This window comes from Camelus bactrianus, chromosome 1 (assembly GCF_048773025.1).
Source record: "Camelus bactrianus isolate YW-2024 breed Bactrian camel chromosome 1, ASM4877302v1, whole genome shotgun sequence".
Classification (NCBI taxonomy): Eukaryota; Metazoa; Chordata; class Mammalia; order Artiodactyla; family Camelidae; genus Camelus; species Camelus bactrianus.
In genome coordinates this window covers 57392743-57402124 of record NC_133539.1, presented here as the reverse complement: position 1 = coordinate 57402124, position 9382 = coordinate 57392743, and the positions used below count along the sequence as shown (strand labels likewise).

Genomic DNA, 9382 nt, shown 5'->3' with positions numbered 1-9382 from the left:
TTTTAAGGCTGACTCCTGTGCCCTCTTGATACCACTACCTCTTTACCTTTATACTTGCATAATTTGAAGTTATAGGTGTGTCTCTTTAATTGCAGTCCAATTGGAGAATTTTAACATGGATTAAATCTATTTATGTTTGATAGGATAATGATTTCTACCTCTTTATCTTTGTGTTTCGGTTTTTTTTTTCCCACTTTTTCTGCCTTTTGTTGGAAAGTTTGCACTGTATTCCCTTCCCCTCTCCCACAATGGTATGTAAGTTACATGCAAGATTTAAAGTTTCCATTAATTTTTTCACGTACCTACTTGATTTTAAAAATTCTGACATTATTCTGTTTATACTTCTCCCAAACAATAAAATGCTCTTTGAATTTTTAACAGTGAATTCCCCATCTTCAGTCTTTACTGTTATTTTTGTCTATTTTAGATCAAACTTGCTTTCATGCCCCTTAAAGTTATCATTATTATTTTTTGTCATAAAGTTTTCAAATTCTTTGATCATCATTGCTTTTTTCATCCTTAGTTTTCCTTTTGGGCACAGTTTTATTCTTTCTGGAGTAGAATCAAGTAGTTCTCTTAGTGATGGTCTATTAATTGTAAACATTTTAAAGCTTTCTTTGCCTGAAAATATATTGATTACATTGTCAGCCTGGCATAAGTTAGGTGAGTGTACAGCTCATTTATTTGAGAAGTCTGCTGATAGTCAAAATTTTATTCCTTTGTAACCTTTCTCTACTCTCTAGTTGCTATTAAAAGATTTGTGCTTTGTCTACAGTCCATATTTTTACCTAGAGTGTCTGTGTAAGATTTATATTTATCTTGTCCATGTCTTACTATATGTCTTCAATCTAAACACTCTTGAATTTTTTCAGTTATAGACATTTCTGAGTGATTATCTCTTTGAATATTGTCTTGCTTCCATTATCTCTACTAGCTTCTTCTGGAATTTCCATTAGATTTCCATTAGATCTTCATTCTATTCTTAATCTTTTTAAACTGCTGTCATTTCCTTACCTTTCTGAGCTGCAGCTTGTTTAGCCATAATGCTACATATTTTGTTGCTCTGGCTAATGCTTTTTGTTAACCTTTAATTTTGTTTTCTCTGTGGTGCTTTGCCCACCCATCCCTGCCATCATCTTCCTCAGACTGACTGAAGGCTTACTCATTTATCCATCTGTTTGTTCTTTCATTCACTCACTCACCACTTACTTTTTGTAATTGAGGTGTAATTGACATATAACATTAGTTTCAAGTATATAACATAACAATTCAATATTAGTATATATTGTGAAACAGTCACCACCATAAGTCTAGTTAACGTCCGTCACCACACATAGTTACAAAATCTTTTTTTCTTGTGGTGAGAACTTTTAGGATGTACTCTTTTAGCAAGTTTCAAATATGCAGTACAGTATTATTAACTCCAGCAATATGCTGTACATTATTCATCTCTTACTTATTGAATGCCTTCTGGGTGACAAAAACTATTCTGGCTTTGGGTAGGGGGATGGTCAATTATGATTTTAATAGACTTGACTTCTGCTTCAAATCATAGTAGCAACTATTGGCTTGTTGGATTATGCTTCTCTAGATTGGGGAGGGGACTGTGACCCTGGCCCTCTCCACTCCTCCCATCAGCTAGCCCAGAGGGCGTAGATTAAGGTCTTAGACTAAGCCATAAATCTAGAAACAAAAGACTAGACTCACACCCAGCATCCTACCAAAGAAAGAAACTCACCATGTGACAAAAGAAATGTACCCAAAATAAAGCAAAAGTAGAAAGCAATAGACAATAGGAAAGAAAAGATTTAGGCATTAAAGAATCAACCCAGGAAATGGGACACTGACAGGTGTTCCTGAGAGACCACAGTACAGAGAAGTCTCACAATTTATCCCCAGATCTCTCTTATCCCCTCTCAGTATCTCATTCCCTTTTTCAGTATCGGTTATCTATGCCTACCAATTTCCATTTTTCCTATCATTCTCTTGTACTCCTTACCTTATGGACAACTGGTACCTAAAAATTCAACTGAACTATAGTTTGGTTAACATTTATTTTCTATACATTATTTGGTTAACATTTATTTTCTATACATTATTTATCATGTTCTGTGCTGTGTGGAGTGTGCTAGTGATGGGGACACAATGATGAGCAAGAACTAAAATGTTTCTGCCCTGAATTTGTTATCTAGCCATCTGATTGGCCAGTAAGCATATGAAAAAATACTTAAAAGGAAATGCCATTTAATCCAGGAATTAAATCACTTTTCCTTTTCCTTTTTTCTCCCTTATATTTAAAATATGAATAAAACTCAGGGTTCATGGTGCAGTGATAAGCACTGGCATTTTCACTCACTTGGGGGGAATGTTAATTTCTTTGATTTTGGGGGAAACTATTTTAAGTGACAGTCATTAAAATTTTAAATATTTAAAAATTTTATATATTTAAAAATGTCATATAAACTTTTAGCCCATTCTTAATATTTAAAAGTTAATAAAAATATGTAAAAGATGCTGTAAAAAAAACTATACAATGCTATTCATTATAATACTTGTTTTATTGTCAAAATTTTGGAGTAAATCTAAAAGTCTATCAATAGAATAAGTTGTGATATATTTATCATATGAATTATTCTATAGCAATAAAAATGAATTTGGAAAATCTACTTTAAAATATAATAAATTAATATATCTACATTTCCTTACCTCCTTCAAGTGAATGCAAGCCTCTTGTACATAGAACTTTGTTTATTGCTGTATCCTCAGAGCCGAGCACTTGGTGTGGAACAAAGTTAAACAGTTTTTTTTATTAGTGAATACATGGATGGATGATAGATGGATGAGTTAATAAGTACTGGTGGGCAGATTCCATTGAAACTTCTTTTTAACAAGAAAATATATTACACTTATGAACAAAAATACCAATAAAGAAAAAAATTAAAGAGAAAGAAGCAAACTGATCAATAGAAGTTATCTTAAGGGACTGGGATTCCATTGAACATTCACTTTCTTCATTATCTATGTTATATTTTCACTTTTTACAATAGTGAGAAAAAAATGAAGGTTTAAAAAAAAACCTCATTTGCTGAACCCTTTCTCTATCTCTCTGCCATTTTCGAGCCTGCCTGGTTCTGCTCTGGGTTTTAGCAGAGGGGGAGGATCCAGAGCCCAGGACCATGCCAGCTCTCCCTCAGGCAGCTCCTCCTTCCTTTTCGACACCCCTTTCCTTGGCTGGGTGGGAAATGCAGATTCTTCCTTTGCAGATAGAGGCCAGTCTTTGAAGAGGCAAGGCTGTAGAGTTGCCCTGTAGCCGGGAGGGGTAAAGAATGTGCTGGGTGATGATGCCATCCAGGATGAAGGCAAAGATCCGCAGCCTCAGGAGCAGGCAAGGAGAAAATTGTTGGCAGGGGTGGAAGCACATGGCATGTATTGACAGGGAAGGAAACTATCTGAAAGGGGCAGTGTTGGTTGTATCCCACTCTCATCCTGGAGAAAGACCCTGTGCAATTATGTGGCTTAGACTGTGGTTGTTGAGGACATTATGCCTTCATTCCAGTTAATCCATTGATTCATTCTAGGTGGCTGGTGCCCGAAGGACGCCACCTCATCCCCTGGGCAGTTCCTGTTTTTGAAGGTCTGATTGGCTCATTCTTCCTCCTTAACCCCAGGGTGGCTCTCCTCCTTCTCCCTCTCTTCTTGGGCTAGGCGGGCATCTAAGACTCCTCCCTAACTCTTGCCGGACAGGGTCCCTAATCAAACATGAAGAAATAAGAGAAGGCAGAGATGTAAGAAAAGAATTTTGGCAGTTCTCCCAGTTCTTCCAGGAATCAAAATTGTCCACAAGGTGACGGAGAAGGGCAGAAAAAGAAGAGAAAGGGAGAGTGGGAAAATGTAGAAAAGGATTCTGGAGCCAGACTGTGTGCATCTAGGCTGCACTATATATAGATGTGTGACCTTGGTCAAGTCACAAGGTCTCAGGGTAGCTATAAGATTAAAGCAATTAATATCACTAAAAGAATTAAATAATTGTTTATGTTTGTTTATTGATTGATTGCTCCATTCTCACTTGATGAGTGAAATCCTCCTCCTTCAAGGTTTTCATAGCTATTCCCTCCCTTACCTCAGAAGGAAGAAAAAGGACAAATCAGTCTGAGGAGATCCAGGCTCAAATATCAAGCTCTAGGAGATTCAAAGTTCAGGACTCCTTCTCAAATTCTCATAATTGATGTGCCTGGTATGAGAAGCTAATATTTATTTTTAGTTTTAGTTTTGGGGAGTGGGGGAGGTAATTAGGTGTATTTATTTATTTTAATGGAGGTACTGGCGATTGAACACAGGACCTTGTGCATGCTAAGCACACACACTTCTACTGAGCTATGCCCTCACCCTGAGAAGCTAATATTTATATCTCAGAGAACACGATACACTCAGTAAAGACTTTCTCAGATTAATTTCCAGATCAAATAACAAAACTGAAAATTTTTAGAAAAGGAGGGCAATTGGTTTGAAATCAAGATACAAAAGAGATGAGGCTGTGTTTCTTTGCTTCATCATTTTGTTCCAGACCCCAGCAAAATGCCTGACATAGTTGTCATTCATCCATTCCACAAATATTTTGAGTGTCTACTATGTGTCTCACATTGTACAAGTGCTGGAGATAAAACAGAGAAGAGGACACATTTCCTGCCCTTGTGGACCTTACATTACGGTGAGGAATACACATGTGAACAAACAATAGATTTCAGAAAGTTATAAGTGTTATAATGGAAATAAAGCAGAGGAAAGGAAAAGAGAGTGCAGAGCCACTGGGCAATATTTAGAAGTATTTCTAAGAAGATCACTGTTAAAGCAGATTTTTTGAATAATTGCATGGATTCATGCAATCTTTTTCTTTTTTTCCCCCCTTTTATTTATAAAAGAGATGAGTGGGTCTCCATCAACCAAAATTTTGAAGATGGAGAAACATTTTAGGAAAACCCTAAACCAATGCTTAAAGATGATCTTACATAACAATGACTCAAAAAATTCAAGTTTAAAAAATTCCCTGAAAATCTTTCTTAAAGGATACAAGATAGTCTATGGGAAGAAGAAATTCCAAGATCCTGTTGTGCCATCCCAGCTGCTGGAAATATCCTTCTTCCAGGGAGGGATGGAGGGAGGCATTAGGGGACAGGGAAAACAGAGTGGGAAAGTCTAACATACTTCTAATTGGAAATCTGGAGGAGAAAGAAAATATAGTTGAGCAGTATTTTAAATATAATAACCAAGGATTTTCCAGAATGGATTAATCCAATACTTAGATTCTGGGAGCCTGTTAAATCCCAAAAGTTAAACAAACAAACAAACCAAAATCCTCATCTAGAAACATCATTAACAGCAAAATGCTCATTGGCTATTTCTTAGTCACATGCTATGCTTGACTGCAAGAAGGGAAAAGAAATGTAGTCTGTTCGTTAGATTACAGATGGCTACGTATTTTTTGCTTCTTTTCCCGTTGAGAGGAGGAGGCAGTGAGACGAATGAGGTTTCTCGTTTGTACTTATGGACTCCAGTTTGTCTTGCAGGTTCCAGTTTGTCCTCATGCTTCCCCATTTCACATCCATGCTTTCTTCCCAACTGTTGGCTCTGCTGACTTGCAGGGACAGACATCAGACCTGCCACCAGAAGCAGAGGTAAAAATCAGTCTTCACCAGATCCCACAACTTTATAACTAATATTTGTAATAGATTTCTTGTTCTGTATCATTCATACAGTTCAGCCCTCCTGATCAAACCCTAATTGATAGTGTTTTGGATGGCCACACGGCTAGGTAAAATTTTGGAATTTTGTTACTATGCAAGAAGATGTGAATAGCTGATATTAGGGGTCAACTATTGGTGGTCTTTGCCACATGCAATTTCCAAGGAAGGAGACTATAAAGAGTTTTTCATAGTCCCTACTCATTTCACTTTATGTTACTTTTTTGGCCCTTGTGGGCATAGAAGTGTTTAAATGTAAAGAAATTAATATAAAATGTTAATAGCTGGGGAGACATGGTAAGATTGAAATGCTTTGGTTAGCTGAATTATGCTAAAGTGCTTCCAGCTTCTTCTTTTTTGTCGTTCCTGACCTCTCTTTCTCTTGCACCCTGCATTGAATCCATAAGCAATCTACTTTCAATACAGATGCACAATTCGATAATTTTCACCATTTCTACTGTTACTAAAAGCCACCAATATTTATTTAGTGGAGGATGGCAATAGTCTTATAACTCATTGCCTTCTTTATGCTTTTGCTCCTTTACATTTCTTCTTATTTTTTTTCCTTTTCACATAAGATCCAGGGTCATCTTTTTACATATGTTGATACATGTTTTTTTTTTTTTTTTCTTTCCTAACTCTTCAGCTGTTTTCTGGTGTCCAAGAAACAAAAGTCAAACACTATGGCTTGTAATGCTGTGCATGATCTGGACCTTTCCTATCTCTCATGTCACCTTACACCAATTTCTCCCACCATACTCTAGCATGTTGGCCTCATTTAAGTTTTCAGAATTCTCCAAGGTCCTTTAAAACCCAGGTCCTTCACCCATACTGGTCCTCTGCCTGGAATGCTCTTTCTCCTCCAATTTCCTACAATTAACTTACACTAACCCTTCAGGTTTCAGTTACTTCATCATAGAAGCCTTTCCTGATGAGTTCCTCTGGTGTATGCACTCACGTATATGACACTAAACTTCTTTCCTAGCATGTAATGGAAAACTGCTTTAAGTCTATGTATATATACTTTTTTTTGTAACACACAACATACATTTTTTCCACGACTTACCTCTGTGGAGTGTATCTCCGCGTTTGTGTTTTCCCACAAAATCTGTATCATACTTTCTATTAAATCTGTCAGGCCACTTTGTTTGCCGATGTATCAGATATGAACAATTTTGCTGTATTTTGAAATTAATTGCTTATAGGCCTAGCTCCAAGTTTCCACCCCTTAGCCCCTCTAAGGCAAAAGAGATACACACCACCTATATACAGCATCTCAATTCTGCCACAGAACACCCAAAGACACAGAGGGAGTAGCTGAAAGGAGTGAGATGTGCTCTGACCTGAAACAGACCAAGAGGGACATGAAACAAGATGGAGGGGCTGAGGGACCACAGGTGGGCAATTTCTAGCTGTGCTGTGAATAGTATTTAGACAGAGAAAGTGATGTATAATTTTAAAAAAGAAAAACCTAAAACATAAAGTAGATAGGGAGAATAACACACAACAGCCGGGGACAAAGGAATTACAGATAATAAATTTTGCTCCCACTGATTGCTTCTCATTAGGTTTCAAACCCTGTGCCAATGCCTGTAAGTGCATGCTTTTATGGGACCTCCACTGATATGTAAGGTAGGGACATTATCACCACTTTGCTGATGAGATCATTGAAACTCACAGAGTTGAAGTGAGTTGGGACTAGCTCTGTTTACTTTGACATTACAAAAACAAGTTTAGAGAAATGGAAGGAATAAAAAAAGATGAGAATCAGAGATAGTCAAAGGGAAAAAGTAGTGGGAAGTGGGGATGGGATATAACAAAAGCTCAAACAGCATTAACCACAAAAGAAAAGACTGACAAATCAGGCAACATAAATATATCAAGAGTGTGGTCTCAGCAGCAGACTAGCGGCAGTCATCTCCGGGGGAAGGTCTAGAGCACAGATATGCAGTACTGGCAGAGGCCTGGTCCCGGCAGGAAGGACTGGTGGTCATGGCAACTAAGGGAAGACTTAGATAGCTCCCATTTACCCCATGGCAAGTCCTCAGAGAAAGGAGCAGTTGTGAGTTATCAGCCAACTCCTAGAAAAGCTAGGGATGGTGGGGGGAGGGTATAGCTCAGTGGTGGAGTGCATGCTTAGCATGCACAAGGTCCTAGGCTCAATCCCCAGTACCTCCATCAAAAATAAAAAGGATATAAAAATAAAATAAATAAATAAAAAGGAAAAGTTGGGAATTGGGTAAAATTGCAATGAAAGGGATCTGGGCAGGGCATCAACAGTATACACTATAAATATCTGTTTATAAAAAAGATCATTAAAAGAGTGCACAGTGAGATTTCTAATTCTGGGGAGATGAAATACATATACTTTCCCCTATTTCTTTTACTAAGTACAAAGAAAAGCCGTGAATATTATATAAACAAACATAGAAAGATTGTGAAAGGTGGAGTGAAGGCAGACCAGCTAAGGATCTGTGCACCACCACCTGCCTCCTGCCTTTCACCCCTGCAAATTCACTATTGTGAGTTTCCTACTTTGCTTTATTGGTTGTTTTGTTTTGTTTTGCCTTATATATCCCAGTCTGGACACTAGAAAAGCCAGCAACTGGGAAATTGCCAATAGGCAGAGACAAAAAAAAAAAAAAAAGCACCCAGAGAACCCTGCTATTCCTGTCAAAGGACCAGGAAGGGGGCAGCCAAGCAAGACAGGAGACTTTTAGATGATCTGCACTCTACAAAAACACTACCCCCCACCCCAGCCAGCAAAACTGAGTGAAAAGCCTAAACTTACACCTTTGCCACCTTAAGGAGGCATTCTGTTGTGCTGCATCTCACAGGCCTGCAAGCCCTGTGCTAGCCCAGCCTCAAGACCAAAGAAAAGAGCCCACAGACATCAGTGGTTTAATGGAAGGGGACTTTTACCTTTCTAAAGCAAGGCCCTGGAACCACAGCCCCCCGTGTGCAGCAGATGGCAGTACTCTTCACTACTGGTGGGGAGAGGGAAGTTACCAGTTGTAGAGGGAATCGGTGTCATATTGGCTCATCAGTCAGTAGGGAAACCAGCAGAGGGGCACACCCCTCACCACCCCTTTGATAACCTATCGTAGTGGAGATAGTTCTGATCTACAGATTAGAACAACCATTAGCTGGGGCCAGGGACAAGTATGTAGGCATTCACTGATTAGGCTCCATGATTAACAGGGAAGGTCAGCCAGGAGAGTAGTGTGGGTGAGGCAGGGACTGGTTGAGAAGGGGTTCAGACAGCGAGAGAACCTTGGGTGGCCTGATTATACACATTCTCTCCCACTTCTTTTCACCTGGGAGGTGTCATAGAAGGCTGAGTGGGGAGCCAGGACTTTCATCCTTGCTAGGGGGTAATGAGCACCTCTTCCCTTTCATGTGTCAGTTAAGACAAGTGGGGAGCCTAGAGTTCCAATCCCATCTGGGAATAATGAGGTGTTTCTCCCCTGCATTTAGTGGGTAGTATTGTTGCAGTGTTTCAGGTTCTTGTCCCGTCCCAGAAAGGATTCAGAGACAAGTTGTGCTGGTTAAAAAAAGTAAAGTGAGGACTTAACAAAGGATGGATAGTACACTCTCAAGGGGAGAGCGGGCAGGCTCAGGTGAGCAGCTGCCCTGTGTTTCTT

The 9382-nt window shown here is 38.8% G+C and overlaps 1 protein-coding gene across 9 annotated transcripts in view; it reads left to right on the top strand.

Moving 5' to 3' along the window:
• Nucleotides 1-9382, top strand: part of POLQ (DNA polymerase theta) — a 125860-nt gene that overhangs the window by 17064 nt on the left and 99414 nt on the right. The window contains exon 1 of one of the 9 annotated variants that reach the window (XM_045507233.2): nt 5339-5672. The exons of the other annotated variants lie outside the window; for them this stretch is intronic. The gene's annotated coding sequence lies outside the window, so the exon portion shown is untranslated. Of the gene's footprint in view, nt 1-5338; nt 5673-9382 lie in introns of those variants that run through there. 9 annotated transcript variants of the gene reach the window in all.